General features: G+C 39.9%; 1 protein-coding gene across 6 annotated transcripts in view; it reads right to left on the bottom strand.

Annotated features, from left to right (window-relative positions):
• The window catches only part of grik2 (glutamate receptor, ionotropic, kainate 2), a 339,915-nt gene extending 328,994 nt beyond the window's left edge, over positions 1-10,921 (bottom strand). For 2 of the 6 annotated variants that reach the window (XM_073925013.1, XM_073925014.1), the window contains exon 1: positions 10,661-10,902. The gene's annotated coding sequence lies outside the window, so the exon portion shown is untranslated. Of the gene's footprint in view, positions 1-10,660 lie in introns of all 6 variants that reach the window. The other 4 variants (XM_073925009.1, XM_073925012.1, XM_073925015.1 and 1 more) reach the window with 4 other exon arrangements.
• Between the last annotated feature and the right edge of the window lie 3,873 nt (positions 10,922-14,794).

Here is a 14,794-nt window from a genome sequence, read left to right as displayed (position 1 = left end):
TGTGTATTATGTACTATTATTATTATTATTATTATTATTATTTGTTGTTATTATTTATAGTATTATTATTATTATTATTATTTATATTATTGTTATTATTATTATTATTATTATTATTATTATTATTATTATTATTAATATTATTTGTTGTTGTTATTTATATTATTGTTGTTGTTGTTATTATTTATATTATTATTATGTATTATTATTATTATTATTATTATTATTATTATGTATTATGTACTATTATTATTATTATTATTATTATTTATTGTTATTATATATATTCTTATTATTATTATTATTATTATTATTATTATTATGTATTATTATTATTATTATTATTGTTGTTATTATTTATAGTATTATTATTATTATTATTATTATCAATATTATTATTATTATTTTATTTTATTTTTATATTTTTATTGTGCAATGACATTACATTGACATAAAATAATTGACTCAAACCAGCCACCTTCTTGCTGTGAGGTGACAGTGCTACCCACTGCTCCACCGCGCTGTCCATCTGGGAAATCATACCAATATAATTATCATTACATTTTTCTTTCATATTTACACCTTCCAATTTAACCCTAAGGCAGCATGGTGGCACAATGGGTAGCACAATCGCTGGTTCGAGCCACGACTGGGTCAGTTGGCATGTCTGTGTGGAGTTTAAATGTTCTCCCCGTGTTGGTGTGGGTTTCCTCTGGGTGTCCATAACGTATGTGTGTGAGTGAGTGTGTATGGATGTATCCCAGTGATGGGTTGCAGCTGAAAGGGCATCCACTGTGTAAAACATATGCTGGATAAGTTGGCAGTTCATTCCGCTGTGGCATCCCCAGATTAATAAAGGGACTAAGCCGATAAAAAATGAATGAATGAATGAATAAATGAATGAATGAATAAATAAATAAATATATAAATAAATAAAATACTAAATAAACACATAACTAAATAAATAAAATAGTAATTTATTAAATACATATATAAAATATTAAATAATTAAAATAAATAAATAAAATAAGTAAATAAATAAACAAAATAAATTAAAATAAATAAATAAATAAATAAAGTAAAAATAAATAAACAAAAAAATAATAATAAATTGGTTGAGTCGGCGGTTCATTTAAGAAAATGAATGAATTAATTAATTAATTAATTAATTAATTAATTAATTTAGGCCTAAAATCTAAATTTTTGATTTCAACTATATAATTTTTCTAATAAGCCTTAAGGAAATATCATTAATTAACATCATGTACTCTTTGACAGATATATAAAAGCAATTTTTTTCTATACACTCTGAATAGGTAAGCACATGACAATATTTAAAAGTTGTGAATCCAGCTAAATATTATTTCTAAACGATTATTCCTAATTCATTTGGGTGTGTAACATATCTATTATTCCAAATTAAGCATTCGTAAGGGGAAAACTGTTTGAAAATAATCGTCCAATGATAACAATGCCTGGTTGTGAAAATTAGAAAGTTTTATGGGAAACTTACTATTAAAACTGTAATTAAGCAGTCTGAGGTATTGGGCGGGGCTAACATACTCAACCACGTCTCCTTTAGCTGTCAGTTTTGTCAACAAACAGATATTGTGAGGTGGAGGAGGAGTCTGCTAGGTTGAAATCACTCTCCCCAAACCCTTTTCCCCATCTTTCTTCTTCTTCTTTTATGAAACGCCTACTTGATGACATCCAATCAGCTCGCAGTAGCAAAAACAAGCCACGCCCACTGCTTTCTCATTTAATATCCCGTTTCTCTAGGAACTGCATCACAATACAGAAATAAATGAATAAATATTAGCAGCTTCCAGTTCATGTGGACTTTAAAGTGAGCATAAACAACAACGATTCTTGAGTTTTTTGGGGCACAACTTAATTGTATTATGTTTAATCCACTTTAATTTGTAAAAACTATTATGCTAACTTAATTCCTTCATGTCGTCCCAGTATTTTTACGGTGTATACTATATAATCCGTCTTCTATTTGACCCAGTGTATAAAGGACAAAACTGACAGTAAAGAAGAAACGCTAAAACAAGACATGGTTGACATAAAGCGTAGACATAAAACCTGCAAAATGCAACTATTAAACTATTATCGTGCAGCATTTGGACACGTTGAACATCTGCTCTCCAAAAGCTTTACAGCAGCTCTTAAAATGAGTCGTCAGACTGCCTGTGTGTGGATGCAGTTATCAGTGTCTGCTTATTCCTCCTCCACAGGGCCGTGCACAGACATTTGGAGCTTAAAATGAGAGTAGAAGAGCCACTAGGAGGAAAAAGGCATGTAATGTTATGGTGGGACGATCATCACACTTGCTTTAAAAATGCTGTTTCTTCAAACTAATAACTTAAAATAAACTGAAAACTTAATTGTTTTATTTTTTAATCCACTTAAATTTATATTAATACAAAAAAAAAACTAATAAGATAACTTAATTCTTCCATGTTGTCCCAACACAAATCAATTCTGTGTCAATTCAACTATTGCCACTGTGTGAATTAATACTGAACGTGTGCCGTTGTTATTACTAAGGGTTAGCATTAAGTGTAGGGTATATGCTGGTGTTTAAAGAGCCATGACACCCCCCGGTTCAGGTCCACCTCAGAATTTTTTCAAGAGATGCATCATAATGGGCGGAGCTCTGAGATCGGAGGCAGGAGTGGGCGTGGCCAGCAGAGCAGAGGAGAAGGAGGGGAGCGAACAACTGCTGTCAGTCGGCTCACAAAATGAGACCCAAACCATGAGGAGATGCAGTTTACAAAGTTAAAATGCAAAGAAATAAACAGTTATTTAATGCCCTGCCACATTTTTAATTTCACACACAATCACAATTTATATCATTATTAAGATAATGGTGTTCATATAAACACTAAATGAGGATTCTCCCTCAATCTCCGGGTCTGAATGCAGACTCAGTGCAGCAGGTATCTTGCCCTGTCTGTTTTAACCATTAGCCCTGCTGGTTATCAGGAGGATTTGGGCAAACACAGCAGCACGGGGATGTGTCTAAATGTGAACGAACTCCTGATAAAAGACAACGTCCACCATTCTCCAATTCTCAGACTGCTCTCCTGACAAAAATGCTTGCTGCACACAAACAGCTTTGCTGTATCGGCCCTGACAGCATCGCGGGGGAAAACATGCAACAAACCCTGTGGATCATGGAAACAAACACATACGAGCCTTCATGAACAGCTAAATACTGCGTGCCGTGGGTCCGCGGACACTTCTCATCCATCAATGTAGGATCTCACAGCTTGGCACTGGCAGGTCTGCCTTGCCTTCGGAAAGCACGTGCAGTCATGAATAATTAAGAAGCCGGCTTTTCTCATAGGATAAGAAAACTCCACTATGAATAATAATGACTATCGACGTGTCATCTTTGCATTTGCAGTTTTGCGTCTTTGCATTTGTCGCCGATTTTGATCCGTCCCAAAAATCATTTTAAACCCGGAAGCTGAAATTAGCTGACAAAACTGTTAGCTGACAGGCGCTAACATTGTCTTAACTGATGCTCAACACACACAAATCTGTTAACATCTCAAAAAAAAAGTACTCGAGGGTTTCATGAACCTTTAACTCAGGGGTGGGCAAACTCTGTCCTGAAGGGCCGGTGTCCTGCACAGTTAAGCTCCAACTCTAATCACACACACCTGCTTATAGATTTCTAGTGATCTTGAAGACACTGACACTAGCATCTTCAGGTGTGTTTGATTAGTGTTGGAGCTAAGCTATGCAGGACACCGGCCCTCCAGGACCGAGTTTGCCCACCCCTGCTTTAACTGCATTGATTTATTGCATTCCTGCATTTGGGCTCTCACATACTTTCAGCTATTTCATACTGTAGCCGTGGTGGGCATTTCTCTCTATCGCTAAGGAGGGGAATAAATTAATGGCTGAACAATTCATATTGGAGTCGCTAGGATGATTGTGTAAAAATATATGCAGGCTAGAAGTGTCAGGGTTCTGCCACTCTGGTCTTGGCAGACCTTTGGTGGCAGAGCTCGGACACTAGCTCTGTCTTGTCCTGTTTCTGTCATTGTGTGTCTCTGTGTGCTCTTGTACTCGTGTTAGTGTTCGTCTGTCTGCAGCGTGGTGTTTCATTCCCAGCGTCTCCGTCTAGTTGGTTTCGGTTTTGGTCGGCGCTGGGTTGAAACATGCACGCTGCGTGTGTGAGTGCACGGTGAGTGTTTTCATTCATCGTGTACTCGTGTCTTGCGTTCAGACTTCTGTTGGTGTTGTGTTCAGCATGTGTGCTTGTGTTGTCATGAACACGCGGTGAATGAGTTCTCTCACTGGCTCCATGTTCTAGTCTTGTTTTATGTGAGCGCATGACTTGTGTTGTCTCTTTGTGTCATGTGCTCTCCTGTCTATTGTCTAGTCCCACCCTCCTTGTTAACCCAGTATTAGTTAATCGTGTTCACCTGTTTGTGTGTTAATTTTCTACACCTTATAAACCCCTCATGTCTGCTGTCCTGTGCCAGTTCGTCATCAGATGTCGTCGTTCCCTGTCTTATCTTGTCTTGTTCTCCAGATCGCCAGCCTGCCCTGTCTAGTGTGTTTGTTTATTTGTTTTATTAATATTTTCCCCCTTGGGGTAGTTTGTTTTGCTGTTTTGCATTTTATTTGCATTTGATTTCTCGCTCCCTTTTACTCCAGCACCCCAAACATGACAATAAGACAGTGAAAGTGTTTTTTGTCCTTGCACGCATATCAGCATGTTGTTGGACACCCCTAAAACCAAAATATGACCCTTTTAAAGGGCACATAGGTTACCCCTTTTTTCATATTTATTATAAGTCTTTTGTGTCCCCAGAATGTATCCGTAAAGTTTCAGCTCAAAACACCCATCAGAGTATTTATTAGAGCTGTTTGAAGTGTCTGTATTATAGCTGGGGAAAGGTTGTTGCTGTTTTTTTGCACTGGGCCTTTAAGGCGAGTCATCCCCGCCCACCGATCCCACGTGCCTGTCAGCAACATGCCTCAACACGCCCTCACTGCCTCTTGTCGTTATGAGTATATGCAATAGTACGGAGACATGTTAATGCACGCAGCTGTCAATCAATATTGGTGGGCGGGAGGAGCGCACTCCTACGTAAAGTTGCGGTCGATCTAAAAACCGCTCCAATTGGTCCACCGTTTTTATGTTGTTAAATTAAAAAAAAAGGACTGTGTGTGTTTATATCACCCCAATATGACAGTATATACACTACACTTACACACATGTAAGTCCAAACAGCTTGAAAAGTAGATTTTTCACCATAGGTGCCCTTTAAAATGCAAAATAAGGGCTCTTTAATTTGTTTGAATACATTCAGCTTATATATATATAGTTTGCAACACTTTGTAAATCAACCATTTTTTTTTTCAGTGCAGTGGAGAATGATGTATCCAGGGTGTATAGTCAATAGATCTGTGTGTAGCAGGTTCATTAAAAGATTCATATTCACTGCGATGCTGCAGCTCCAAATACCCATCTGCACCCTCGGTGTGTTTCTGGCCTCATGCTGTTTGGTCAGGTATCTAAAGGTATTTTATTTTATTATTTTCTTCTTCTTGTGGAGGTTTATGCGTGGTGTTTCTCTCTCTCTCTGCCTACGATATGGTCTAATGTTCAGAAGCAGAAAATGAAAGAGAATATCCCATTCAGTTTAATATGAAGTGGCACCATACAGAGCATTTCTAATTAGTGTCAGGGTCGACTAATTATAGACTGTGAAGAAGCCTTTAATTTCACATTACTTAGGAAGGTTGAGGAGGAGGACGGCAAAACAAGCGGGAAAGGTTTCGTTGGGAGAATTCTCGTACCTGCAGTGTATACTCTGTAAATAATCACCGATCTGGCGGACACTCCAGTGTGTTGTGTCAAACAAGGCTAAATCTTTGATTTAGTTATAGTCTAAGTCAGTGCTAATAATAATAATAATAATAAAACTGGGGTCATAACTATGGAAATGGAAGAATAGAAGTCAACGATATTTGATTTGTCTAATTCAAACTCAGTATGATTCATTGGTTCGTTGATTTTCTGTTGGCTTAGTTCCTTATTTATCAGGGGCCGCCACAGCGGAATTAACCACCAACTATTCCAGCATAGGGCGAGGCAGTGGCGCAGTAGGTAGTGCTGTCGCCTCACAGCAAGAAGGTCGCTGTGTCGCTGGTTTGAAACTCAGCTCAGTTGGTGTTTCTGTGTGGAGTTTGCATGTTCTCCCTGCCTTCGCGTGGGTTTCCTCCGGGTGCTCCGGGTTCCCCCACAGTCCAAACACATGCGGTACAGGTGAATTGGGTAGGCTAAATTGTCCATAGTGTACGAGTGTGTGTGTGGATGTTTCCCAGAGATGGGTTGCGGCTGGAAGGGCATCCGCTGCGTAAAAACTTGCTAGATAAGTTGGCGGTTCATTCCGCTGTGGCGACCCCGAATTAATAAAGGGACTAAGCTGACAAGAAATTGAATGAATGAATGTATTCCAGCATATGTTTTACACATCAGATGCCCTTCCAGCTGCAACCCAGTACTGGAAAACCCCCATACACACACACTCATGCACTACAGCCAATTACTTGATCAATTCCCCTATAGTGCATGTGTTTGGACTGTGGGGGAAACCGGAGCACCCGGAGGAATCCCATGCGAACACAGGGAGAACATGCAAACTCCATAATGAAATGCCAAATGGCTCAGCCGGGATTTGAACCAGTGACCTTCTTGATGTAAGGCGACAGGGCTGACCACTGAGCCTCCATGCCGCCATTTCAAACTTTCTAGAGGATTAACATGCACAAATTAATTGTTCACCCAACGAATAACAACGAATGCACCATCAACATAACCATTGCAAATGTTGATTACATACAGACTTCCAACATTATAGACCTGCACTTTATGTCCACATTTCAACATCTAAATTTATGAACGCTGCCATATGCCGGGCTCATGAATATTCATTTGCTTGCGAACTAAGTTACTTAGCAAAGTCAGCATGACCTAATTAATATTAATGCCATGACGTCACAGCCAGCCCATCATCTCCTGCCGAACTCGAAGACTAGCCTGAAGGCAAGCTGGTTGAAGGCCTTTTTGAAGTTATGTTTTATTTAGAATATAGGTTAGCACGAAAGCCCTGCAAAGTAATGCACTGCTACCTTCAGAGAAATGTCACAAATAACACGCTAAAAAGCTTTATTAGCTTAAGGTTGACAGGCAGATCTGAGAGTAATGGTTTGAGCGGAGAGTAATGGTTGGAGAAACGGGTGAAGGTGGGGAAAATGTTTCGTCTCTCTCACAAATCCTTCAGGGAACATGATCTTAACTGCGGTTCTGATGTATTCAGGAACATTCAGCATCCTACGGCTCCTAATTAATAGAATAGCTCTGGATTTTGACAGCAAAGCTCTTTACAGTACATCATGTTGCTGATGAGCCGTCTGCCTCGCAGGCTTTACCGCGGCGCTTATTTATTCAATATACAGCTGTGAAGTTTAAAGGCTATATGAAGTAGCTTTCACAACCAGTTTTGCTCCTATAATGTGACATATTAGAGCACAGGTTGGCTTTATCAATTGGTAATCAATTGGATTCTGAAGTGATTTAGCAAGGTGATTTACACAAATAAAGTTTTCTTTAGAACAGCAAGTATCGATGAATCATACACAATACACCCAAAAGTGTGCATTAATGAACAAAAGAAACAATTTTAATTTGATGGTGACCTATAATTCCACATTAATTAAGATACATTAAAATAATACATATATATATATATATATATATATATATATATATATATATATATATATATATATATATATATATACACACTATTTTGTTAGGTATACCTTACTGAGTTGGAGCCACTTTTGCCTTTAGACCTGCCGAGACCGGCAGAGATTCAACATGGTGCTGGAAATATTCCTCAGAGATTTTGCTCCATATTGACATGATAGCATCACACAGTTGCTGCAGATTTGTCGGCTGCACATCCATGATGCCAATCTCCCGTTCCACCCCATCCCAAAGCTGCTCTATTGGATTGAGATCTGGTGACTGTAGAGGCCATTTGAGCACAGTGAACTCATCGTCATGTTCACCAGTCTGAGATGATTGAACTTTATGACATGCTGCGTTATCCTGCTGGAAGTAGCCATCAGAAGATGGAGACACTGTGCTCATAAAGGGATGGACATGGTCAGCAGCAATACTCAGGTAGGCTGTGGCGTTGATGCTCAATTGGTACTAATGGACCCAAAGAAAATCTCCCCTCACACATTACACCACGACCACCAGCCTGAACCGCTGATACAAGGCAGGATGATCCATGCTTTCATGCTGTTGAGGCCAAATTCTGAGCCGACCAAAATCCAAGGTTGGCCGTGTTGTGTGTTCAGAGATGCTCTTCTGCAGAGCTCGGTTGTAACGAGTGCTTATTTGAGTTACTGTTGCCTTTCTATCAGCTGGAACCAGTCTGGCCATTCTCCTCTGACCTCTGGCATCAACAAGGCATTTGCGCCCACAGAACCGCCGCTCACTGGATATTTCCTCTTTGTCAGACCATTCTCTGTGGAGAGATGGCTGTGCGTGAAAATCCCAGTTGATCAGCAGTTTCTGAAATACTCAGAGCAGCCCGTCTGGCAGCAACAACCATGCCACGTTCAAAGTCACTTAAATCCCCTTTCTTCCCCATCCTGATGCTCGCTTTGAACTGCAGCAGATCGTCTTGACCATGTTGCTGCCATGTGATTGGCTGATTAGAAGTTTGCGTTAACGAATGGTTGGACAGGTGTACCTAATAAAGTGGCCGTTTTTTTGTTTTTGTTTTTTTTTCCAGCAAATATTACAGTAATTCGCTCTGACCAGATCAAATAGATCATTTGAATAAGTGAATGAATAATGAACTTTATTTCTGCATAGAATTTTGTAAAAAGTCTGCAGCTTTATGTGGAATGATTTTGGGCGTATCGTAACTAAAAACTTAATACATAGAATAAAAAATAATACCTTTTAAGCTTTTGTTTAATGTTTACAATGCAAATCCAAATACATATCCTTATTTGGTAAACAAAGTCTCACTTATATTATATCTACTAAAAAAGTAATAGAAAATATTACTTTGCACACTGCATTGTAGATAAATCATATGCATATTTACTGTTATTCATTCATTTTCTTTTCAGCTTAGTCCTCTTATTAATCTGGGGTCGCCACAGCGGAATGAACCACCTACTTATCCAGCATATGTTTTACGCAATGGATGCCCTTCCAGCAGCAACCTATCACTGGGAAACACCCATACACTCCCATTCACACACACACACCCACAACGGACAATTTTAGCCTACCCAATTCAACTAAAGCACGTGACTTTGGACTTAAGGGAAAAACCAGAGCACTGGGAGGAAACCCAAAAGAACAGGGGAAGAACATGCAAACTCCGCACAGAAATGACAACTGATCCAGCTGAGGCTCAAACCAGCGACTTTCTTGCTGTAAGGCAATCGTGCTACCCACTGTGCCACGTTGCTGCTTGCATATTTACATATTGGTTAATAATTTGACTGAAATTAATTTCAGAACTGAATAAATATAAATGTACACATATTTACACAGGGCTAAAAAGTAGCGTAAATTTTGAAAGATTTAGGGGAAACTATCCGTTTAATATATAAAATATTACATTCGTTTTCCAGTAAAAGAGAACGTTTCAAGGCTCGGATGAGGAATGGGAGACAGAGGGAGGGTTTGCTCAGATGAGGTAAGTTGGTGCGAAAGACAAAGCAATAAAAGCCACAAGTTATTTAGCCAGAAAACAAAAGCGTCTGAGTGGAGAAGAGGCCTGCCGAGATGCGATTAAAAGTCTATTGATCTGGCCCTGCGATTGCTTTCTCCTGCATTATATGAAGCCATGTTTGATTCAGCTGCAGTGGAGAGATGGAGACGGTAAAGCCAGAAACCACTGCACTAGACTATATCTGCTTCTATTCCATGAGCCCCTGCGTTAAATGGTCTTTTACTTACAGTTTTTAGCACATCGTTGAGTCTATTTACCTTTTCTGTGTGTATATGGAGGCACGGTGACTCAGTGGTTAGCACTTACAACAAGAAGGTCTCTAGTTCAAGTCCTGGCAGGGCCAGTTGTCATTTCTGTGTGGAGTTTGCATGTTCTCCCCATGTTGGCTTGGGTGTCCTTCGAGTGCTCCGGTTTCCCCCACATGCGCTATAGGGGAATTGATGAACTAAATTGACCATAGTGTATGAGTGTGAGTGAGAAAGTGAGAGTGTATGGGTGATTCCCAGTACTGGGTTGCGGCTGAAAGGGCATCCACTGCGTAAAACATATGCTGGAATAGTTGGCGCTTCATTCCGCTGTGGCGCCCCCTGATAAATAAGGGACTAAGCCGAAGGAAAAGGAATTAAGGAATGAAAAGTGTGTACATTTATATATATTCAGCTTTTGAATTAATTTCAGTACGTTAATTTCAGCTGGTGCTCGAACCAGTGACTTTCTTGCTGTGAGGTGACAGGGCTAACCACTGAGACACTGTGCCGCCCTTCCATACTATTTCTGAATATTCAAAGTAGGATGGCAAACAGTATAGGCTGTCACAGGTTGTCTTTGAATGAATGTGTAAATATAATCTTTACCTCAATTTCAGGGTGATGGGTGTCCAGTTTTGCTGCTTAGGGTCGCTGACAGGGATTCTCTGGTAGACAATAAACAATTATAGACGATCCAGAGCGTCTGGGCATCTTCCTCTGCTGAGGGGCTGTTTCGTGGTTACATTCAGATCCACATACAGCAACGATACGGTCGTCATGGACACTTCAGGCGAATTTTCCGCTCGAGGTTATTTTTTGAACTCGCGCGAAAGACGCGATTGAGTCATATTCTATGGAAAGCCAAATGAATCAAAACGCGTCTATTACCAAACGCGTGTCATCCCCGGTATTTTCGCGGCAAACTTTCCACGTCCATTCCTGACGCGTTTGTTGACTTTGCACATAGATATATACACTAGATATTGCATAGGGACCCTGACCGTTCATCAATAGCGCCGCCACATTGGTACAGTGCTCCCAGGACAAATGTCATTCAACCGCACTAGTCAAGACAGTGTTATTACGTGAAGATGCGGGACTTTAGCGCTGTCTACGGGTGTAGTAACGAGCAAACAAAGAAAACAAAGCACAAAGGCAGAACATTTCACAGGTAATATTAAGTTTTTTTCTGTTTTTGTATGTTCTGAACTTTTGTGCTAATCAGGTAACGTTATTGATGATAATACAGTCACTTACTGCATTCACCATACAGCAAAGCAGCTCCAACTCACACTAAACACTCGGCTTATGCTAGTTTTGTTGAATAAAATCAGCAAACAATGCAAAAGAAATATGACAACGAGATGCTGCGCAGCCAGAAACTTGTATTATTGTCGGCTAGTGAAGGAATCGTTTGGGGGATTCATTCACAAACGAATCGCTCCCTCCGCCAGTATGAGAGGAGGTGTGTTTCAGGACATGATTAGATCAGATTTACCAGGGAGGGTGAATAGTACATTTCTGTACACACAAACACAAGCTTTTTGTCAGGAATGCCCGTGCGATCACTGATCCATCAATGTAGAAAAGTGATGTAAAATTATAATTTTCGTAATTAGAAAAAAAAATTACATACTAACATCCAGGAACACTCCCGATCATAGATATATGTGTATATGTGTATATCTCTGGCTTTATGTGTCCACAGTCCTCCACTGTACCTTGGTCCCGCATTCATTTCAAAGGAGCGCTACCCTGTACCAAGATAGCGGCGCTATTGACACATTACGTCCAGTAGACAACAATAGGCCAGGCGACATCTAATGTATAAATCTATGGACTTTGCAACAGCGCATGAATACTTCCGCGTTTGCTGTGAACCCAGCATAACAGCTTAATGGAAACCCACCTAATTGACACTTGGATTATATATAACTGATTTATTTTCACTTTGTCATGATGACAGCACATAACATTAGACTAGATATTCTTCAAGACACTAGTATTCAGCTTTAAGTGACATGTAAAGGCTTCACTAGGGTAATTAGGGTAACGTTAGGGTAATTAGGCAAGTCATTGTATAACAGTGGTTTGTTCTGGGGACAATCCAAAACAAATAGTGCCCTAAGGGGGCTAATAATATTGACCCTAAAATGATTTTTAAAAATTAAGCACTGCTTTTACTCTAGCCGAAATCTAAAAATAAATATTATAATACCTGCTGTAAAAAAAATCCTTGTTCTGTTAAACATTCATTTATTCATTTTCTTTTTGGCTTATTCCCTTTATTAATCTGTGGTCACCACAGCGGAATGAACCGCCAACTTATCCAGCACATGTTTTACCCAGTGGATGCCCTTCCAGCTGAAACCTATCTCTGAGAATGTTCAATATTCAAGTTATGAAGTTCAAATTAAAGTTAAGAAATTCAAATTCGAAACAATTTTAACAGCAAAAAAAAATTCAGATTTATTAAATTATAATTTTTAATAATTCCAATGAACATAATTCTAATTCAGATTGTTTTGGCATATTATTAGCTCCATAATAAGGTTGCTATCACAGGCCGCACATTTTTTTTTTTTTTTTTTTATCCCCATGAAAGGAAATGTAAGAATCCTTGACCTTTTTGTAAATATTGCTGTTCTGGCGTGGCAAAGCTGAGCTTAAAATACTCCTCAGTATTGAAGTGATGCTCAATACTGACCTTTGAGGTAATATAGGCTAAAAGTGAAAAGTGAAGAACAAAGTGCGTCTTCTGACCCTGAACATCGCTAGAGTTCAGACCGACCCTCAAACATCAGGATTGAAATTCACTTCGCATCTTCTCCTCCAGACAGACATTGTACAGGCGGGCCGAGCACAAATTGCTTCACTTTGCTCGCCCTGAAACATTTATGACAGTGGAATCAGTCATTTAGAGGCCAAAAATTGTTTTGAACTGATTTGTATTTTCAGTGGCACAATGAATAGAGGATTTGGCAGAGACGCTAGTTTGCATGATCATTGGAGCTGAAGACAAAAGACAACTCTTCTCTTCCTCAGAGGTGCACATTATGAGGGATGGATTTCAGTAGTCCTCTTTAATCTTTTGCTTATCATTATATGAAGAACCGGGTGTGTGTTTTATAGGGTAACTAATATGCACAAATCACATGGTACCACTTTACAATAAGGCTGTATTAGTTAATGTTAGTTAGGTTTCCCCCACTGTCTAAAGACATGCGGTACAGGTGAATTGAGTAGGCTACATTGTCCTTAGTGTATGAGTGTGTGTGTGGATGTTTCCCAGAGATGGGTTGCGGCTGGAAGGGCATCCACTGCATAAAAAACATGCTGGATAAGTAGGCGGTTCATTCCGCTGTGGCAACCCCGGATTAATAAAGGGACTAAGCTGAAAAGAAAATGAATGAATGAATGATTCATGTGACTTGTTTGCAAATATCGCGAGACGCCGCACTGGAGAGGTTGTGTTGTGAGAGGTTGCTATAGAAACGCATCTCCTGCTTTCGGTTAGAGCGCACACGCCCGCTTATGTTGGAATTATAGCTGAAGTAGAGGAAGACGAGCGAGCTTATATTGCGGTCACACCATGGCTGTCTGTGGTTCCGAGAAGGACAGTCACACTGTCTGTGCAGTTTATCCAACGCAATCTCACGGCAATTCGTAACTTTTTAGTGGCTAATTCATATGAATTCGTACGATCTAATTTTTACAATTTAGTACGATTTGCTCATCACCCAATGATGGTTGGGTTTAGGGGTGGGGTTGGGTGCCACACCTCCTATTTAAAATTGTACATTTTTGTACGACTGAACTTGTACGAATTCACCGCACTGTAGAGGTTTTGTCGCGAGAGGTTGCTATAGAAACGCATCTCCTGCTTTCGGTTAGAGCGCCCGCGCCCACCTATGTTAGAATAATAGCTGAAGTAGAGGAGGACGTACAAGCTTATATTGCGGTCACGCCATGGCCGTCTGCGGTTCCGAGAAGGACAGTCACGCTGTCTGTGCAGTTTATCCAACGCAATCTCATGGCAATTCGTAACTTTTTGATTTAGTGGCTAATTCGTATGAATTCGTACGATCTAATTCATAGTACGATTTGCTCATCCCCCAATGATGGTTGGGTTTAGGGGTGGGGTTGGGTGCCACGCCTCCTTTTTAAAATTGTACATTTTTGTACGACTGAACTTGTACGAATTCACCCCACTGGAGAGGTTGTGTAGCGAGAGGTTGCTATAGAAACGCATCTCCTGCTTTCGGTTATAGCGCGCCCATCTATGTTGGAATGATGGCTAAAGTAGAGGAAGACGTACAAGCTTACATTGCAGTCACGCCATGGCTGTCTGCGGTTTCGAGAAGGACAGTCACGCTGTCTGTGCAGTTTATCCAACGCAATCTCACAGCAATTCGTAACTTTTTGATTTAGTGGCTAATTTGTATGAATTCGTACAATCTAATTCATACAATTTAGTACGATTTGCTCATCACCCAATGATGGTTGGGTTTAGGGGTGGGGTTGGGTGCCACGCCTACTTTTTAAAATTGTACATTTTTGTACGACTGAACTTGTATGAATTCACCCCACTTGAGAGGTTGTGTCGCGAGAGGTTGCTATAGAAACGCATCTCCTGCTTTCAGTTAGAGCGCCCGCGCCCGCCTATGTTGGAATAATAGCTGAAGTAGAGGAAGACGTGCGAGCTTATATTGCGGTCACGCCATGGCCGTCTGCGGTTCC

The sequence above is a fragment of the Danio rerio genome, chromosome 16, assembly GCF_049306965.1.
Source record: "Danio rerio strain Tuebingen ecotype United States chromosome 16, GRCz12tu, whole genome shotgun sequence".
Classification (NCBI taxonomy): domain Eukaryota; kingdom Metazoa; phylum Chordata; class Actinopteri; order Cypriniformes; family Danionidae; genus Danio; species Danio rerio.
The sequence above is the reverse complement of the archived record's forward strand: the minus strand, read 5'-3'. Positions and strand labels throughout refer to the sequence as shown.